We start from the raw sequence: 10,124 nt of genomic DNA, 5'->3' as shown, positions 1-10,124 counted from the left end.
AAAGTTAAGAAAGAAGATGGTAACCTTATTTATTCCATCCTTACTAAGTTGGGACCAGCCTACTCTGTATTTGTTTCCACTTTCCATTCTACAAGGGAAGCTTTCATTTGTCAAGGAAAAGACTACAAGGCCCCTTCCTTTGACTCCTTTTGTGATTCCTTAATAAGAGAACAAGAAAAACTCTTACACCTTGGTCTTCTTAATCTTGGAAACTCTTCCACGAAAGCGTTAGCCGCCCAGCAGCAACCAAATTCAAAGAATCCTAAGAAGTCATATCCTCAAAAGAATGGTCCTAAACCAACTCAGCCTCAAAATGAAAGATCATTTCAGCAAAATGATAAGACCAATAAAAACAAATGGAAGAAGACAGACATTGTAACTTTTGTAATCGAGATGGCCACTTAGAATCTAAATGCTTTAAGAAGATGGAAGCCTTGGAAGCCGCAATGAAGAAACATAACATCCATGTGGAGCCTACTTCAACTTCAACTTCCGGAATGGCACTTTCTGCATGTCGTTGTCAATCATCTCAGTCTGGTTATGCATTAAATGTATCTTCTTCTTCTTCTCATTCTCATGAGTGGCTCATTGATTCTGGAGCCTCTTATCACATGGCCAAAAACCAAGCCATGTTTTCTTCTTTAAATGATTGTAACACCAAAAATATATATGTTGGTGATGATAGATCTCTTAATGTTGTAGGGACTGGAACTGTTCATCTAGACAATGGTCAGTTTAATGATGTATTATGTGTTCCAACCTTATCCTGCAACCTTCTATCTGTCTATCAGATAACTCATTCAGGTGAAGGTAAAATTGTTGAATTTTCACCTCATGATGTTGTAATCAAGGATCTAAAAGATCCTAAACAGATTCTAGCTACTGGTCTTGCTGATGATTCCACAAGGTTGTATAAGTTTCACAACTTTGGGTCATCAAATCTTCCCTCAGTATTTGTTGCTCATAATGATGAAGTGAGCAAACTTTGGCATGAGCGATTTGGTCACTTAAACTATCGCTCCCTTCAGCATCTATGTAAAGAAAATATGGTGACAGGTCTTCCTATGGTATCTTGCAGAGATGGTGTTTGTTCCGGATGTGTACTCGGAAAACATCATCGGGACAGTTTTGACAAACGTGCCTCTTGGCACGCCTCAGCCCCTTTACAGCTTGTGCACAGTGATTTATGTGGTCCTCTTCCTGTTGCTTCATTCTCTGGCTGCAAGTACTTCTTAACTTTCATTGATGATTTCTCCAGACGCACTTGGGTATACTTCTTAAAACTCAAGAGCGAAGTATTTAACACATTTTTGGCCTTCAAAGCCTTTGTTGAAAAACAATCTGGACATCAAATTCTTAAGCTAAGAACTGATAATGGTGGAGAATATGTTAAAAACACATTCATCAACTTTTGCACCGAAAATGGAATTCAAATGCAACATACTGTTCCATACACTCCACAACAAAATGGTGTAGCTGAAAGGAAAAATCGCACCTTAAAGGAAATGGCTAATTGTATGCTGCAATCTAAAGGACTCAGTCTTAGTTTTTGGGCCGAAGCAATTAATTGTGCAAATTATATAATCAATCGCACTCCTACTAAGGTTCTAGAGAATATCACTCCAGAAGAAGCTTGGAGTTCCATTAAACCAGATGTAAGTCACTTTCGTGTGTTTGGAAGTGAAGCATGGGCCCATATTCCAGATGAAAAGCATAAAGCTTTAGAACCTAAGAGTGAGAAATGTACTTTTGTTGGATATTCTGAAGATGTAAAAGGTTATAGACTTATTCCATTTAAGTCCAAAAATGTTATCATTAGAAGAGATGTAAAATTTGATGAAAATAAATCGGCCTGCGAGCCTAGTCCGGCGGATGTGCCACCTCTTCCTATCTCTTCTACTTTTGAAAACATTTCTTCTTCAGATGATGAAAGCGAGGATGATAATCCTCCCCCACCTTCTCAGGATCCTCAACTTCCAAGATGGGTCCGTGCTACTCGGGATGCAGCAGGTGATCTTGCCGGTGATCCTACAGATCAGCGACGTACACGTTCTCAGTTTGAAAGAGCCTCTTCTTTACTGGCTCAAGCTCCAGTAAATCATGATCCTGACACTTTTGCAGAAGCTTCAGGCCATCCACATTGGGAAGCAGCTATGAATGAAGAATATCATTCATTGATGACAAATGATACATGGGATCTTGTTCCTCTACCAAAGGGACGCAAACTTGTTAGATGTAAATGGGTTTACAGAACCAAGTATGGACCAGATGGGAAAGTTGATAAACATAAAGCTCGTCTCGTTGCTAAGGGCTTTTCACAGGTTGAAGGCATTGACTACACTGAAACCTTCTCCCCTGTTGCCAAAATGAACTCTATCCGCCTTGTTCTTTCCCTTGCTGCCTCTTTAAAATGGGAAGTCCATCAGATGGATGTTAAATCTGCCTTCTTGCATGGGGACTTGCAGGAAGAAATCTATATGGAACAACCCATTGGCTTCATACAAACAGACTCCAGCCTTGTTTGTCGACTTAAGAAATCCCTTTATGGCCTCAAGCAAGCTCCTCGGGCTTGGTATGCCAAAATGGATAGCTTTCTTTTAGAATCTGGCTTTTCTAGGTGTCATTCTGACAATACTGTCTACACCAAGAAAGTGGGCAACTCTCTTATCATCCTTGTTCTTTATGTTGATGATCTTATTCTTACTGGTAGTGATCCCAACCTTATAAACCATGTGAAGTCCAGCCTTAAAAAGAAATTTGAAATGACAGACTTAGGACACTTACACTATTTTCTCGGTCTTCAAGTCTTGCAATCCAAGGAGGGTATTTTCCTTTCCCAGTCCAAGTATGCTTGTGATATTCTTCGTCATTTTCACATGGAAGACTGTAAGCCAGCCCCTTCTCCCTTTCAGTCTGGAGTCAAACTTTCAGTCTCTTGTACTTCTCCTGAAGTTGATGCTACCTTATACCGTCAACTTGTAGGAAAACTCTTGTATTTAACCCATACTCGTCCTGATCTTTCCTTTGCTGTTGGCCTTGTTGCTCGTTTTATGCAAAACCCCCGTGAAAGTCATTGGAAAGCAGCTAAAAGAATACTTCGTTATGTTCGAGGTACAGTACAGTTTGGGATTCATTACAGTGCCAAAGCAGCTCCTCTGTTAGTTGGTTTCACTGATTCTGATTGGGCTGGTGACCCTGATGATCGGAAGTCTACTGCCGGTTATGTCTTCACTCTTGGTTCAGGACCTATTACATGGGCTTGTAAGAAACAGGCTGCCATTTCTCTTTCGTCAGCAGAAGCAGAGTATCGTGGTGCCGTGGAAGCTAGTAAGGAAGCCTTGTGGCTTCGTCAGATCCTATCAGAGTTTGGCTTTGAGCAGCAGCATCCAACCACACTTTGGTGTGATAATCAAAGTGCCATTCAGCTATGCAAAGATCCAGTCCAGCATCAGCGCAGCAAACACATTGAACTACACATGCACTTCATCAGAAAGCTCATTCATGACCATGTTCTTGAAGTGCAATATTTTCCAACAGATGATCAGGTTGCAGACATCTTCACAAAGGCTCTCACAGAGGCGAAGTTCACTAAACTTCGATATATGCTTGGAGTTCAGGAAGTTGTCACTAAGGGGGGATAGGCTCTAGTGCCTCCTTCCTTCTCCTATTGTGTCATATTTTTAAATCCTTCAATCCTATCCCAAGTTGTTCTTAAGGGGGGATGTTAGGATATTCCGACACATAGGATATAGTTAAGTTCAACTTGGTCTAGTATAGAGTTAGGTAAAGTGTGTTTCTTTACCGTTGTACATTTTGTAACTTACAATCCGATGGTCACGATATGTAGTGATCCGACGGTTCATTCTCTCCTCGGTATTACCGACACTTGATCCGTGGCTTGACACCCGATTGGTCCATGAGTTCTATTTAAAGCGCATGGAGGGTCATTGTTCAGGTAATCCGTGCATGAGAGAAGCTTATGTAAATTTTCATTCTTTGATTAATAAATTGCCTGTAGTACCCACGTTGGGATAAGCCGTGGACTGTTTCCCTCTTTGAGGGTTTTAACCACGTCAAAAATACTGGTGTATTGATCTGTGATCTGGTTGTGAGCGGTGTCCTTTTGGTATTCTTTCTGAGGAACTTACCCTGTAAATTCCTACACGAGGCAGCAGTTGACCCGGTCTTGCCTTCAGAGGTTCCATCTTCAGATGATACAATCACTGAAGAGAACAAGGATGACACCATCCAAATTCTTTTCATAAGCACAAACTCCAACAAACATGGGGACAATTTACCCATTCCTTTACCGCAGGAAGGAAGTTCGTCAGAGTCATACCCGGCCGTCTATTCGGTCCCACCTCCAAGCAACCTAGTTGTCTCCTTCGACTGGAATCAACTAGGTAGACCCCGTTTACCAGCTAGTGTACCATTCCGAATTATTGTTCAAATATATAGAATGGTTATGGTTGGTACCATCATAGATGAGGGGGCTTCTGTGAGTATCCTTTCCTCAACTGCTTGGAAAGCGCTTGGTTCGCCATCGCTTTTGCCTGAGATGAGAAATCTAACAGGCTTTGATAAAGGAACCAGTCGACCATTAGGGATCCTTCCCGATGTGCCCATAACATTGAGAGGGAAAACCGTTCACATGAACGTCATGGTAGTTCAAGGACCCCTCGATTACAATCTACTCCTTGAACGAGACTATATTTATTGCATGGGAGCAATTGTCTCCTCACTCTTTAGAGTAATGTGTTTTCCGCACGAAGGAAGAGTGGTCAAGCTCGTGGACCAGCTTTCATTTCCTAGATCATACAGAGCAAATAGTCATATACCATCCCTAAATGGTCTTTTCACACAAGAAATGTCTCAATCTCCAGTCCGTCCACCCGATGAGTGCGAGTAATTCGGAGGGAGATGACTGAAACCCAGGGGGCATGCATCCTGGTCTGCTTCGGCAGGAAAACTTCGGGTATAGGGTAGGTTTCTGCGAGAGAATATGACCTCCGTACTCCCGTCCGTGATTGGAAGGGGGAGTTGGACTGGAACAAGATTCTCTTGTCAAAGTTATGTGAGTTGGCGAGCACCGCCGCTCACCTTTGTTTATCTCGGTAGACATCGCCGAAGAGATGTTTTGTTTACGCCGTAAATAGAACAATCTTTGGTAACCTGTAAGAGGTAGGCCTCTCTCGGTAAAACAAATGTTTTAACGGAATAAAGAAGAGGTAACCTTGAAACTCTGTTTTATACCTGGGGCCCTGCAAACCTTTTGGAGTGCAAGCAAAGAGTGATCATTTATCTATTTTTTGGATTGGTCGTTTCCTAACTTGCATAAAGAAAGGATGTGGGGCAAAACTCTAAAAGTTGTCGTTTTGTATGAGACATTCTTATCACATGACTGGATTAATCGAGCAGTGTTACCGCAAGGTTCAAGCTCGTTAAAAAATAAACCTGCATCGAGCAGTTTTAGCACATAGTTTAAGCTCGTTAAAAAATAAACATAAGACATGAGAAAATGTTTCCACCCACATTTAAGCTCATTAAAAAATGAACTATTCCCTGGTAAATAACCATCGTGAATGTAGTACTTCAGCCATTAAAGCCTTGGTCGTGTTTGCACCGTCACCTCCACTTTTTCATTGGCCGATCATTCACCTCCATCTGATTGTTTACCCATTTTGAGGAACAGCTGCGAAGAGTGATTTCACTAGCCATCCTTGTGACACTGCCGTGATTGGAAAATTCCAAACCTTACCTGGAATCAACTGCTACCCGTTTTATCACTCGTTCCTCAAAAGACGAGTCTCCTTTAAGCTCTTTTCAACTGACTTGTAAAATATGAAAAGATTGTCGAGCCACTGGCCTCTCCAGCTCGTTAAAGGGACAGGAAGTGCTATCCCTCCTCTAGATTTTAATCTTTTTGGACCTGAGGGATTATTACACAAAAAGATCGAGCGCTTGTTTTGTTTGGCTCGTTAAAACTATCGAAAATTCATCCCTTCTGTATTGTTTTATACTTTTTTGGACTTAAGGGATTAGATGACGAAAAACGAATTTTGGAGTTACCTTTACGTTCCTTTTCAGACTCTCTAAAATTGAAAAGGACCGAGTTATCTTTGTTGTTAAACTCGTTAAAAAGATTAATAGCGACAAACTTGTCTTTAGACGAGAACAAGTTTCACTATCGCTAGGCTCGTTAAAACATAGCGATGGGTTTGCCCGAAGGGAAAATTATAGAACAAGCATATGTTATCCTCCTCAAGCTTGACAAAAATAAAGAGGTACTAGTCAGCAATGACTGGGGAAAAATTGGGAAGAAAACTCAAAGAAACTTTGTTGGTAGCAAGTCGCTCTTGAACATGACACTTCCACTCCATGTCCGAGTCGGGTTGGGTTGTTTCATTCACTGGTCACATCACCATGGTCACGCCATACCATCCACATTTGGGGTTAATGCTACCAATCCATCACATCAGTGTCGCCGATATGTTCAAGAGAAGTCATCCAGAGAAGTCACCTTATGTCTCACCCACTACCATACATTATACTCCATTCTTTCATGACCACCACCCTGAACCTTATATCACCAGATTGTTTTCACCTCCATCAAAATCATTTGCTCCGTTCCGTGTCATTGATGTGGGATTCATTAAGGCCCTCCTGTGACGGATCACTTCTTGTCAACATCAGCTCATTATCCAAGAAGTTGATCTAGGAACACCCCATTCAGTACTTTGAAGCTTGCCTGCCTCAATGGCAGGTTTCTCACTTCCGGCGACAGGTTTACATCAATGGCCTTCGACCGAAAGATTTTGCGTGGTGTTCGACGCCAAGTCCTTTATTCACACCACGCGAATTGTACTGCATTACCTTGAGGGTCATTATCATTATCGGTGATTCCTCTCGCGCTTGTTAACAGTTTACATCATTGACTGGTAATCAAGCGATGTCTTTCTATGTTTGACTTCAGAACATTTCTCACATGGATCGACTTGTACTTCGAGTGAAGATCGGACGAGATTGAAGACCCCAGATCTAGTTTCATCCATCCAGGCTGTGATATATATTCAGGGAAATAAAGACATTAAATGTACAGCATTGTAGCACAGATAATCATCCTACCAAAAGGATGATGGCTCTGTCAAAATCATCAGTCTACACTCAGACGGTTGTCTGTCCTATGTACATGAAAATGAATTTATAAAGTTGAGCATGGGAATGCCCACCTCAGCTAGATCATGAAAATATTATGAAGATAATGTATTGTATTGTATCTTATTACAAGTCTCCTCCCAGCATTGAAAGAACTTCGGATCCTCATAATAAAGCATTTCACCCGACACCAAAAGGTTAATGGCCTCATACTTTAGGGGGCAACTGTTATAGACATTTTTGTGCCCTACAACTCCGAGCATGAAATGTCCATAAACCAAGGGCTCCTAAGTCCCTAAAAGTGTTTTTCTAACCCCTAAAGGAACAACTTCAACAGATTAAAGCTTCTCCCAAAAGTTCTCCATGAAAAACTACTCAAAATTGGTCAAAACAGGATCATTGCAGCTGCTCCACTGACTAGGTGCATTGCATCTCACCCAAATGCACTGTGAGGGTGCGTTGCATTTCAAAACTCCCTTCTGTGGGGTGCGATGGGCGAGAAATGACAAATGGCAATGTCATTCCCCGAGGTGGAGAGGTAATGGAAGCTTCCAGAATCTTCTCCTGTGACACTTGCCTCACTGAATTTGACCAAGGATGAGTAAGAGGCCTTCAGTCTCCAAGTGGAAGCAAGAAATGACAGAGAGAATAATCAAATCACAAGCTAACTCATCCTCCTTACAGATATCTATATATGGATCCCTCATCCCAGAGATCCAGAGGCTGGAATTTTGCATATTGTAAGGAATTGCTGTTGGTTTCTAGAGACGAACATCAGATTGTTGGGTGATCTATGCTTTGTTTGAGATGAAGAGGGGCTTCTTTGCTGGGAGGTTGATGCTGGGTCGGAACCACTGGTTGTAACTCCTCCTGGATCTTTTCTTGTTTATCAATAAAAGCTATTTGAGTTCTCCTCCATGCTTTTGTAACATTGATGCTTGTTACATTTGTATGGTCAATTTAAATCTGATCCTAAGTTGTTTATGAATATAGATCCATGTCTTTGTATAGTGCTATGCTTCTGTGATCTTACAGGTACTTTGTGAAGCTGGGCGTGCAAGGGAGCAGGTAGCTGGAGACTATCAAAGAAGAGAGGGATTGAATCAAAGGATTAGCGCAAGACACAGGTTGGTTCTTTCTATTCCTCTCTATCTATAATTCATAAAGGAAATACAAAAGTAGCTTTTCTCCGTTTGTTTCTAAGGTAGCTGTCACACCTTAGTGGGATAGAGCAGTTCTAAATAGACACTTTTCCATATAACAATGACACTTCCGCTCCGTGTCCGAGTCGGGTTGGGTTGTTTCATTCACCGGTCACATCACCATGGTCACGCCATACCATCCACATTTGGGGTTAATGCTACCAATCCATCACATCAGTGTCGCCGATATGTTCAAGAGAAGTCATTCGGAGAATTCACCTGTCTCTCACCCACTACCATACATTATACTCCATTCTTTCATGACCACCACCCTGAACCTTATATCACCAGATCGTTTTCGCCTCCATCAAAATCATTTGCTCCGTTCCGTGTCATTGATGTGGGATTCATTAAGACCCTCCTGTGACGGATCACTTCTTATCGACATCAGCTCATTATCCAAGAAGTTGATCTAGGAACACCCCATTCAGTACTTTGAAGCTTGCATGCCTCAATGGAAAGTTTCTCACTTCCGGCGACAGGTTTACATCAATGGCCTTCGACCGAAAGATTTTGCGTGGTGTTCGACGCCAAGTCCTTTATTCACACCATGTGAATTGTACTGCAGTACCTTGAGGGTCATTATCATTATCGGTGATTCCTCTCGCGCTTGTTAACAGTTTACATCATTGACTGGTAATCAAGCGATGTCTTTCCATGTTCGACTTCAGAACATTTCTCACATGGATCGACTTGTACTTCGAGTGAAGATCGGATGAGATTGAACTCCCCCATCTGATCCTAGATTGTTTATGAATATAGATCCATGTCTTTGTATAGTGCTATGCTTCTGTGATCTTATAGGTACTTTGTGAAGTTAGGCGTGCAAGGGAGCAGGTAGCCGGGGACTATCAAAGGAGAGAGGGATCAAATCAAAGGATTAGCGCAAGACAGAGGTTGGTCTTTCTATTCCTCTCCATCTATAATTCATAAAGGAAAAACATAAGTAGCTTTTCTCTGTTTGTTTGTAAGGCAGCTGTCACACCTTAGTGGGATAGAGCAGTTCTAAATAGACACTTTTCCCTGTAACAAAATGGCGACTCCGGTGGGGATCAAACCCAGAATCTCTAGTTTCGCAGACTCATATCCCACTAAGGTGTGACAGCTGCCTTAGAAACAAACAGAGAAAAGCTACTTATGTTTTTCCTTTATGAATTATAGATAGAGAGGAATAGAAAGACCAACCTCTGTCTTGCGCTAATCCTTTGATTCGATCCCTCTCTCCTTTGATAGTCCCCGGCTACCTGCTCCCTTCCACGCCCAGCTTCACAAAGTACCTGTAAGATCACAGAAGCATAGCACTATACAAAGACATGGATCTATATTCATAAACAATCTAGGATTAGATGTAGATTGACCATACAAATATAACAAGCATCAATGATACAAAAGCATGGAGGAAAACTCAAATAGCTTTTATTGATAAACAAGAAAAGATCCAGGAGGAGTTACAACCAGTTGTTCCGACCCAGCATCAACCTCCCAGCAAAGAAACCCCTCTTCACCTCAAACAAAGCTTAGATCACCCAAAAATCTGATGTTTTATCTCTAGAAACCAACAGCAATTCCTTACAATATACAAAATTCCAGCCTCTGGATCTCTGGGATGAGGGATCCATATATAGATATTTTTAAGGAGGATGAGTCAGCTTGTGATTTGATTAGTGTCTTCTCTCTGACAGTTCTTGCTTCCACTTGGAGACTGAGGGCCTCTTACTCATCCTTGGTCGAACTCAGTGAGGCAAGTGTCACAGGAGAAGATTCTGG

This window comes from Pinus tabuliformis, chromosome J (assembly GCF_031772625.1).
Source record: "Pinus tabuliformis cultivar Carrire ecotype Pingquan chromosome J, CPIR1, whole genome shotgun sequence".
Lineage (NCBI taxonomy): Eukaryota > Viridiplantae > Streptophyta > Pinopsida > Pinales > Pinaceae > Pinus > Pinus tabuliformis.
Note: the sequence above shows the minus strand (reverse complement) of the source record.